The sequence below is a fragment of the Dreissena polymorpha genome, chromosome 8 (genome assembly GCF_020536995.1).
Source record: "Dreissena polymorpha isolate Duluth1 chromosome 8, UMN_Dpol_1.0, whole genome shotgun sequence".
Lineage (NCBI taxonomy): Eukaryota > Metazoa > Mollusca > Bivalvia > Myida > Dreissenidae > Dreissena > Dreissena polymorpha.
In genome coordinates, this window is record NC_068362.1 from 43,454,798 (window position 1) to 43,465,079 (window position 10,282).

At 36.9% G+C, this 10,282-nt stretch overlaps 1 long non-coding RNA gene across 1 annotated transcript; it reads left to right on the forward strand.

Annotated features, from left to right (window-relative positions):
• The first annotated feature begins 6,381 nt into the window (after nucleotides 1-6,381).
• Nucleotides 6,382-9,619, forward strand: LOC127841707 (uncharacterized). The gene is made up of 4 exons (XR_008031268.1): nucleotides 6,382-6,783; nucleotides 6,920-6,970; nucleotides 8,946-9,063; nucleotides 9,409-9,619. It is a non-coding gene; the product is annotated as an uncharacterized LOC127841707 (long non-coding RNA).
• Nucleotides 9,620-10,282: the final 663 nt, after the last annotated feature.

Here is a 10,282-nt window from a genome sequence, read left to right on the forward strand (position 1 = left end):
TTACATTTTAACGGCAGATACTAAAACGGGCACCAGTCTGCGGACGATGAAGATTGTATAGTGATCTGCGGACCATATAGATCGAATCTGCGGACGATAAAGACAAAGATGGATTATATCGAATCTGCACACGATATGAACAAAGAAGGAAACTACGGACCATATAGAAAAAAAGAAGGATTATCGAATCTGCGGACAATATAGACAAAGAAGGATTATATTGAATCTGCTGACGGTATGAACAAAGAAGGAAACTGCGGACATGATAAACAAAGAAGGAAAAATACCATAGTACACTGAATGGTGTGACTGGCTAACAAGAAATGATATTAAAGGTGCCTTTTCACAGATTTTGGCATTTTTTAACTTATTCATTAAATGCTTTATATTGATAAATGTAAACATTGGATCGTAAAAGCTCCAGTAAAAAATCAAGAATACAATTAAAAAAAGGAAAAGAACATTGCCCGGACCAGGTTTCGAACCAGTGACCCCTGGAGTCCTGCCAGAGTCCTGAAGTAAAAACGCTTTAGCCTACTGAGCTATTCCGCCGAGTACACTTGCATGACGTATTTTATACCTTATATAAGCAATCTTCGTAGTTTCACAAAACTTAACAACAAAAACAGAACTCTCCAAATAATTCAATCGTTTCGCGTTGCAACGCTTTATAATTTTTAGGTTTTAAAATCGTCAAAAGATGCATATAATGGCTATATTAGACCATGGTAAATGTTCAGTATTACTGTTTCCTCACAAATATCATAACTAAAACGAAAATTTGCGAATCTGAAACAACTTTTTTCAATTTTGTCAATTTACCAAAGTGTGAAAAGATCCCTTTAAAAATATGTTGAGTATTGATTCAATGAAGAAAGGATAATTAGATTACATACTGTTTGTAAAACCAAGTTTTATTCCATATCCAATTTTAATAACAGACATTACGTACTTTATGGATAATTAACACATCAGTTATTTAAGATTTAACAATCTAAATGTTTTCATACTTTTCCACCAAAGATAGAGCGTCTTTAATTGAATTATACTTTTTATAATATGATTAATTTTTTCAAATGTTTTATAAATTTTGAATTACACTAGTTCAGACAAGTTGAAACCACAGTCAGTTGTGTACATTAATGACGTTTTTATCCACAAAAGCATCATATATATATATATATAGAGAGAGAGAGAGAGAGAGAGAGAGAGAGAGAGAAAGAGAGAGAGAGAGAGAGAGAGAGAGGAGAGAGGAGAGAGAGAGAGAGAGAGAGAGAGAGAGAGAGAGAGAGAGAGAGAGAGAGAGAGAGAGATAGAGATAGAGATAGAGAGAGAGAGAGAGAGAGAGAGAGAGATAAGGGTCATTTGTAAAGGAAAAAAAAATATAACTGCACGGTTATTGTCTTCTGTTCTAAAAAAAACAATACCCCCACATGCCGCATTGACACATAATATTTTGCATGTCGTCTTCACAAAAAACAGCGGACACCATGCTCAATTTTTTAAACGCACTAAGTGACCCCTTGACCTAGTTTTTGACCCTGAAAAACCCATGTTCTAACTGGGCCTTAAGATCATCTCCATAAAATTTCTGACCAAGTTTGGTGAAGATCGGATGCAAACTACTTGAATTAGAGAGTGGACACCATGCTGAATGTTAAAAAACGCACTAAGTGACTCCATGACCTAGTTTTAGGCCCGGAATGGCCCATGTTCAAACTTGTCCTAGAGATTATTTAGATAAAACTTGTGACCAATTTTGGTGAGGATTGGATGAAAACTACTTGAATTAGAGAGCAAACAACATGGTGAGGTTTAAAACCCACTAAGATACCCCATGACCTAGTTTTTGACCCGGCATGACCCATATTCAAACATGACCTAGACATCATCTAAATACAACTTCTGACCAAGTTTGGTGAAGATTGGATGAAAACTACTTGAATTAGAGAGCGGACAACATTGTGATGTTTAAAACGCAGTAAGTGACCCTGTGACCTTGTTTCTGACCCGGCATGACCCATATTCAAACTCGCCCTAGACATTATCAAGATACAACTTCTGACCAATTTTGGTGAAGATTGGATAAAAACTACTTGAATTAGAGAGCGGACAACATGGTGAGGTTTAAAACTCACTAAGTGACCCCGTGACCTAGTTTATGACCCGGCAAGGCCCATGTTCGAACTTGACCTACACATCGTCTAGTTACAACTTCTGACCAAGTGTGGTGAAGATCGGATTTAAACTACTTGAAATAGAGAGCGGACACCATGCTCAAAGTGTAAAACGTACTAAGTGACCCTGTGACCTAGTTTTTGATTTGGTATGGCCCATGTTTAAACTTGGCCTTCAGATCACCTAGATAAAACTTCTGACCAAGTTTGGTGAAGATCGGATGAAAACTACTTGAATAAGAGAGAGGACACCCCATGCTGAAAGTTAAAAAACGCACTAAATGACCCCGTGACCTATTTTTTTACCCTGCAAGGCCCCTGTTCGAACTTGGCCTTAAGATCATCTAGATACAACTTCTGACCAAGTTTGGTGAAGATGGGATGAAAACTACTTGAATTAGAGAGCGGACAACATGCTGAATGTTTAAAATGCACTAAGTGACCCCATGACCTAGTTTTTGACCTGGCAAGGCCCATGTTTGGACTTGGCTTAGACATCATATAGATACAACTTCTGACCAAGTTTGGTGAAGATCGGATAAAAACTACTTGAATTAGAGAGCCGACAACATGCTGAGTGTTTAAAACGCACTTAGTGACCCTGTGACCTAGTTTTTGACCTGGCAAGGCCCATGTTCGAACTTGGCCTTAAGATCATCTAGATACAACTTCTGACCAAGTTTGGTGAAGATCGGATGAAAACTACTTGAATTAGAGAGCGGACAATAAGCTGAATGTTTAAAACGCACTAAGTGACCCAGTGACCTAGTTTTTGACCCGGCAAGGCCCATGTTCGAACTATGCCTTAAGATCATCTAGATACAACTTCTGACCAAGTTTGGTGAAGATCGGATGAAAACTACTTGAAGTAGAGAGCGGACAATATGCTGAATGTTTAAAACGCACTAAGTGACCCCGTGACCTAGTTTTTGACCCGGCAAGGCCCATGTTCGGACTTGGCCTAGACATCATGTAGATTCAACTTTGACCAAGTTTGGTGAAGATCGGATGAAAACTACTTGAATTATTAGAGAGCGGACAACATGCTGAATGTTTAAAGCGCACTAAGTGACCCCATGACCTAGTTTTTGACCCAGCAAGGCCCATGTTCGAACTTGGCCTAGACATCATGTAGATACAACTTCTGACCAAGTTTGGTGAAGATCCGATGAAAACTACTTGAATTAGAGAGCGGACACTTAATACGGACAGACAGACAAACCGACCGACAAGTTCACTCCTATATACCCCCCTAAACTTCTTTTGTGGGGGTATAATAAGAGAGAGGACACCATGCTGAATGTTAAAAAACACACTAAGTGACCCTGTAACCTAGTTTTTGACCCGGCAAGGCCCATGTTCGAAATTGGCCTTAAGATCATCTAGATACAACTTCTGCCCAAGTTTGGTGAAGATTGGATGAAAACTACTTGAATTAGAGAGTGGACAACATGCTGAATGTTTAAAACGCACTAAGTGACCCCGTGACCTAGTTTTTGACCCAGCAAGGCCCATGTTTGAACTTGGCCTTAAGATCATCTAGATACAACTTCTGACCAAGTTTGGTGAAGATCGGATGAAAACTACTTGAATTAGAGAGCGGACACTTAATACGGACCGACAGACAAACCGACCGACCGACAAGTTCACTCCTATATACCCCCCTAAACTTCTTTTGTGGGGGTATAATAAGAGAGAGGACACCATGCTGAATGTTAAAAAACACACTAAGTGACCCCGTTACCTAGTTTTTGACCCGGCAAGGCCCATGTTCGAAATTGGCCTTAAGATCATATAGATACAACTTCTGACCAAGTTTGGTGAAGATTGGATGAAAACTACTTGAATTAGAGAGCGGACAACATGCTGAATGTTTAAAACGCACTAAGTGACCCCGTGACCTAGTTTTTGACCCAGCAAGGCCCATGTTTGAACTTGGCCTTAAGATCATCTAGATACAACTTCTGACCAAGTTTGGTGAAGATCGGATGAAAACTACTTGAATTAGAGAGCGGACACTTAATACGGACCGACAGACAAACCGACCGACCGACAAGTTCACTCCTATATACCCCCCTAAATTTCTTTTGTGGGGGTATAATAAGAGAGGGAACACCATGCTGAATGTTAAAAAAAAACACTAAGTGACCCTGTGATCTAGTTTTTGACCCGGCAAGGCCCATGTTTGATCTTGGCCTTAAGATCATCTAGATACAACTTCTGACCATTGGTTTGGTGAAGATCGGATAAAAACTACTTGAATTAGAGAGCGGACAACATGCTGAATGTTTAAAACGCACTAAGTGACCCCGTGACCTAGTTTTTGACCCGGCAAGGCCCATGTTCAAACTTGGCCTAGACATCATGTAGATACAACTTCTGACCAAGTTTGGTGAAGATCGGATGAAAACTACTTGAATTAGAAAGCGGACACTTACGGACCGACAGACAGACCGACCCACCAACAGACAAGTTCACTCCAATATACCCCCCCTAAACTTCGTTTGTGGGGGTATAATAAATTTCAAAGCCAATGTTTTCTAATGACATCTTCACTAATTTCAAAACGTATCACATGCAACTATAAGTACCTTAATGCAGTATTTAATATTTATTGTGTGCAGCAAATACGCATATGTTAACTTCATTAAATTAAAAAAATATATATACGTGTTGTTGTGTTATTTATTTTTTGTTTCAGTTCTATTTAAGTCAGCAAACAGACATTCACAATGTGTTGATGTATTGCAATTCATATTTACATTTATAAGTGAAATTATGAATTCGATGTTTTTCTCACATTTCCAATAAAATGCATGCCTCATTGATAATGTAGTTTGATCATCCAAGTCTCACAATTAACTTACCATTTAATAAGTATGGAAAAATCAACTTGTATAGAAGCAGCTGCTGACAAACAAACAAATCAACTATAATCAAGTTATTAAGGTACCGTGTTCATAAAACGTTTATAGTTATTCACAGATTGAAAATTGGAGTTTCTGTGACCTGCGATAATGATTGTCAGCTTTACCTTTAATTTTCATTAACAAGTATATGATCAAAGCCACGTTTAATTTTCATAAACAAGTATATGATCAAAGCCACATGTCACACCTTTAACAAGCTGTAATGATAGAGTAAATGTCGACTGCATATACCTTCTTTGTATATAGCGTCCGCAGATTCCTTCTTTGTATATATGGTCCGCAGATTCCTTCTTTGTATTTATCGTCCGCAGATTCGGTAATCCTTATTTGTCTATATCGTCCGCAGATTCGGTAATCCTTATTTGTCTATATCGTCCGCAGATTCGATAATCCTTCTTTGTCTATATCGTCCGCAGATCACTTTGTACTCTTTGTATTTATGGTCCGCAGATTTATTATTTATTCATATGGTCCACAGATTCCGTCTTTGTATATACATGTATCGTCCGCAGATTCCTTCTTTGTATATATGGTCCGCAGATTTGTTATTTATTCATATGGTCCGCAGATTCCTTCTTTGTATATATCGTCCGCAGATTCCTTCTTTGTATATATGGTCCACAAATTTTTTCCTTGTATATATCGTCCACAGATTCGATAATCCTTCTTTGTCTATATCGTCCGCAGATTACTATGTACTCTTTGTATATATGGTCCGCAGATTTATTATTTATTCATATGGTCCGCAGATTCCTTCTTTGTATATATGGTCCGCAGATTTATTATTTATTCATATGGTCCGCAGATTCCGTCCTTTGTATATATCGTCCGCAGATTCCTTCTTTGTATATATGGTCCGCAGATTCCTTCTTTGTATATGTACTGTTTGCGCAAATTGCAACATACACTGTACATTAATATTCTATAGTAATATATTCCTGCTTGTCATTGTGTTTATTATGATTCTTTTATGATTTTAATTCTTTACTGTATTGTTACTAAACCATTAAACCTACTTGTGTTGGTGTTTATGAAAAAATGTGAATTTCCTACAATAAAAGCAAAATAAAATATTAACTTTCAAATATTCAAGTACAAAAACATAACGCGTGAACAATTGCAAAACCATTGTTCGTTAACAATCCATATCTTCTCCAATTTCCTTCTGTGTTCATATCGTCCGCAGATTCGATATAATCCTTCTTTGTCTTTATGGTCCGCAGATCACTATATAATCTATATCGTCCGCAGATTGGTCCGCGTTTTAGTGCAACCCCATTTTAACCAAAACCGAAAGTAGCGAAACACTGCAACTTGCAACCCAGCACTGGTTTTATGTTGCTAGCTTATCATTAGCATACATTTGATTTTTAGATTGGTTGATGGGTCTTTTGTTGAAGCAGCATATGGAAAACGTAAACGTGGGTGGGGTACATGTCAAAAATTGTCAAAGGCTTTGAAAGTTTGTTATTGTTAACTAAAACTGAGACATCAATGACAGCAATGTAAATGATGTAATCATCTTTAATTTTTAGGAAATCAGCAATATTTCAAACAGCCACTACATAGACACACAGCAGGACCTTTTTGACAGCCCAGCCAAGTCGAACACCTGCTTCAGCCAGCAGTCCACCCAGCCACCCAGTGACCCCAGCTCTTCAGACTCTAGCTGTCCAGTAAGTTTGTTATTTACTGATTGCGAGGATACAATGTTTGAATAGACAGCAAATACTTAATTATAAACAACGTTTGGAAGATGATTTGTGAAAACCATTTAGAAAAATTTCCTTTGATGTTATTTATTTTTTTAAGCCCAGTCCTGTTTTTGGGAAGAGGCTACGACTTTTGCAGCCACAGATTGTGGTAAGTGATTTTGACATATGCAAAATAATAAAATATTATCGATGTCCACTCAGCCCAAGGGATCAGCCTAGAGGTGAATGGGTAAAATAATTGTTGTCCTTTTTCTAGAAAATAGAATATAAAATGAGATGAGAGTTTTTGGCATCATGCAAACATCCATATGAAATATGCATAATGCAATTTTTCTTACTACTTTCCATTACTTCTCTATACATATGTGTTATTATGTTTATTTGTCTTTTGTATATGCATAATGCACATATATATGCATATTCTAGTTATATTCATAATAACTTAATAAAAGGAATACATAAAATATTACTACTGCTACTATGATATAAAGATCAAAAAGAGATGTGTTTGTCAAAAACACAATGCCCCCTAATGCGCCGCTTTTTCATCTTTTTTTTACCTTTGACCTTGAAGGATGACCTTGACCTTATTCTTTCACCACTCAAAATGTGCACCTCCATGAGATACACATGCATGCCAAATATGAAGTTGCTATGTTAAATATTTCAAAAGTTATTGCAAAACTTTACTGTAATATTAAAGTTTTGGTTGTTTTTTTTTTTACCTTTGACCTTGATGGATGACCTTGACCTTTTACCACTCAAAATGTGCAGCTCTATGAGATACACATGCATGCCAAATATGAAGTTGCTATGTTAAATATTTCAAAATTTATTGCAAAACTTTACTGTAATATTAAAGTTTTGGGACAGAATGACAGACAGACAGGCCAAAAACAATATATCCACGATCTATCGATCTGGGTGCATTCTAATTCTATTGAAAGTGGGGGCTTTCTCACTGATGCCAGTCAACAAACTGAAAAATGTGATTTTGTACATTTTGATATTTTCACAGAGAACTGTCTTTCAAGTACATTCCATAATTTAACTACATGTACAAGTGAAAGTTTTTCACAGACTATCATTCAACAATCATTATGTCTGTGATCACCCTTAACAAAAAAATCTTGTGTTTGTACAATTTAATTTGATTGTTACAACTGGGATTTAGACTGTGTGAATTGCCAGAATAAACAAGGGCTGTTTGTAAAAAATGCATGCCCCCCATATGGGCTGTCCGTTGTAGTGGCAGCCATTGTGTGAATACGTTTTTTGTCACTGTGACCTTGACCTTTGACCTAGTGACCTGAAAATCAATAGGGGTCATCTGCCAGTCACGATCAATGTACCTATGAAGTGTCATGATCCTATGCAAAAGCGTTCTTGAGTTATCATCCGAAAATCATTTTACTATTTCGGGTCACCGTGACCTTGACCTTGTGACCTCAAAATCAATAGGGGTCATCTGCGAGTCATGATCAATCTACCTATGAAGTTTCATGATCCTAGGCATAAGCGTTCTTGAGTTATCATCCGAAAACCATTTTACTATTTCGAGTCACCGTGACCTTGACCTTTGACCTAGTGACCTCAAAATCAATAGGGGTCATCTGCGAGTCACGATCAATCTACCCATGAAGTTTCATGATCCTAGGCGTATGCGTTCTTGAGTTATCATCCGGAAACCATTTTACTATTTCGGGTCACCGTGACCTTGACCTTTGACCTAAAAATCAATAGGGGTCATCTGCGAGTCACGATCAATCTACCCATGAAGTTTCATGATCCTAGGCGTATGCGTTCTTGAGTTATCATCCGGAAACCATTTTACTATTTCGGGTCACCGTGACCTTGACCTTTGACCTAGTGACCTAAAAATCAATAGGGGTCATCTGCAAGTCATGATCAATGTACCTATGAAGTTTCATGATCCTAGCCCCAAGCGTTCTTGAGTTATCATCCGGAAACCACCTGGTGGACGGACCGACCGACAGACCGACCCACCGACATGTGCAAAGCAGTATACCCCCTCTTCTTCGAAGGGGGGCATAAAAACAAACAGTTTGTAGTAGTTAACTCATAAATGCATGCAATTTATTAGTTAAATATTGTGTTTACAGATGACAGGATTTCCTGGGTCAGGTTCAATTTAAAATATGACAGTGATCGGGCGATATATAGCTACGAGCTAATGGTGGACTACAAGAACAGGACCTTAGGTTTCTTTTATAGACAACAGTGAGTATATTTTTAGAACAAATAATGCAGTATTATACACACTACATAGTCATTACTGCAAAAGTTAACATTAGGAATCAGAAGGTGCTTTAAGGATTTTTATTGAGTCCGTTTCCTGGGTAAAACCAGAACTTGGATTCTTTAAAAAGATCTTCAGAATGCTGCCTGACTGGGGATCAAACCAGTGACCTCCCATTCGCAAGATGGACACCAGCTCTACTACACAATTGTGACTTTAATTCATTTATGTTGAACATGACTCTTATATAACATAAAAGAACTTTAATAAACTTGCTTTATATTAATATGAAAACATACTTAAAGTATATGTGTCATATTTTCCAGGTTCCCGGATTTCCTGCCTGATGATCCTGCTGTATGTTTTATGTGAGCATAATGGAAGTAAACTGTGAAGTAAACTGTTGGAATGTTTTAGTTCATCTTGTTTTATTTGATAGTATTGTTGGAAAAATTAAATAAGTCATTAATGATTGCTAAAAAAATTTGAATCCGCAAAATGTATATAACAGAACGGTAGTGTATAAGACAGCACAATTCATGCAGAGAATCAAATGTTTTAAATTAAAAAAACCTCTGTAAAGAGTGTTTGTACATTAAAGTTTAATTCATCTTTGTATTCTTTGCATTGAGACCTTTACAATGGTGTACAACAATATAATACGTGCTTGAAATAATTAATTGATATGTATATGGCATAATCAGGCTGACAAAATCAATTTACACAAATTTTAAAGGGCCATAACTCCCTTCAAGGTTGGTTTAATTAAAAACAAAAGGTACCATTGTGTTTGTCTCAATGAGATCTTTCAAAAGATCAATCATGTATAACACTTGTATATTTTTTGCAAATTAAAACATGACTTTCTGATGCTAACTTGAGATATTGTGCGGTTGTAAAATCATGGCAATTTTGACAGATAAAATTTTGAAAAACCCAATTTAAAAAAAAAAATGTAAAAAAAATCAGGTTATCAGCCAATTTAGTTAAAACAAACAGATTTGAGCTATGTATTAACAGATCTTTCAGAAAATATATAGTTATGCAGGGTTTCTAAAAAAAAATTTTTTGACTGATCTGGCTACCAGTGGTGATGCATAAACAGGCAGATATGGTTATCGTTCCTAGCATACTTTAAGGGACCTTCAACCAGATTGACGAACAAAAGAGAAGTTCTAAAAAACGTATTTTTTTACAATT